Source organism: Calidris pugnax, unplaced genomic scaffold, assembly GCF_001431845.1.
Source record: "Calidris pugnax isolate Ruff unplaced genomic scaffold, ASM143184v1 scaffold90, whole genome shotgun sequence".
Classification (NCBI taxonomy): domain Eukaryota; kingdom Metazoa; phylum Chordata; class Aves; order Charadriiformes; family Scolopacidae; genus Calidris; species Calidris pugnax.
This window is the reverse complement of record NW_015090820.1, coordinates 226,946-227,567: the sequence shown is the minus strand read 5'-3', so window position 1 is coordinate 227,567 and position 622 is coordinate 226,946.

The following is a 622-nucleotide window of genomic DNA, read 5'->3' as shown; positions in this document are numbered from 1 at the left end:
ATGTAGAAGTCTCATCTTTCATCACTTCAGAAGACCTGTCTGAAACAGAAGCACTTAATAACTCTGAGACCATCAGGAAACACAGCTCCATCTATCAGTTTTGATCACACCAGTTTTTAAAGGATAAGCTAGTTCCTGAAGCCAGCTTTCACCATACACAAGACTATAGAACATGCCATTTCCTCCCTGTCCTCCACTTCTGCTCTTTACCTCTGCCATCACTCAAATTGTTTCCATGTCATTTCATTAACAGGAATAAAAAAATTAACATAACTTTCTAACGTGCAAGAAAATGCTGGGGGGGCATAAGGGGGGTGGTGTGTGTGGAAAATTCACTTCCTTGCTTTTGCTGTTTTAGCTCCAAAGCTAAGCAAGCCCAGCTGCTCAGGAAATACCATTGTAATGAACACATTATTGAACATGGAAGAATCAATCGAGATTGCTGTCAAAAATTTCCCATGCTGCCAACAGGCCAGCAATCAAGCAGCTCTTACGAAATACTTCTCGGCCATGTTTAACAACTTCATCTTTCCAAATTCAGGCACGTGATCAAAATTATTTAAAAAAAAAAAAACCCAAAACAAACCACACTTAAAAGAACTGAATTAGAGTAATTTCAACA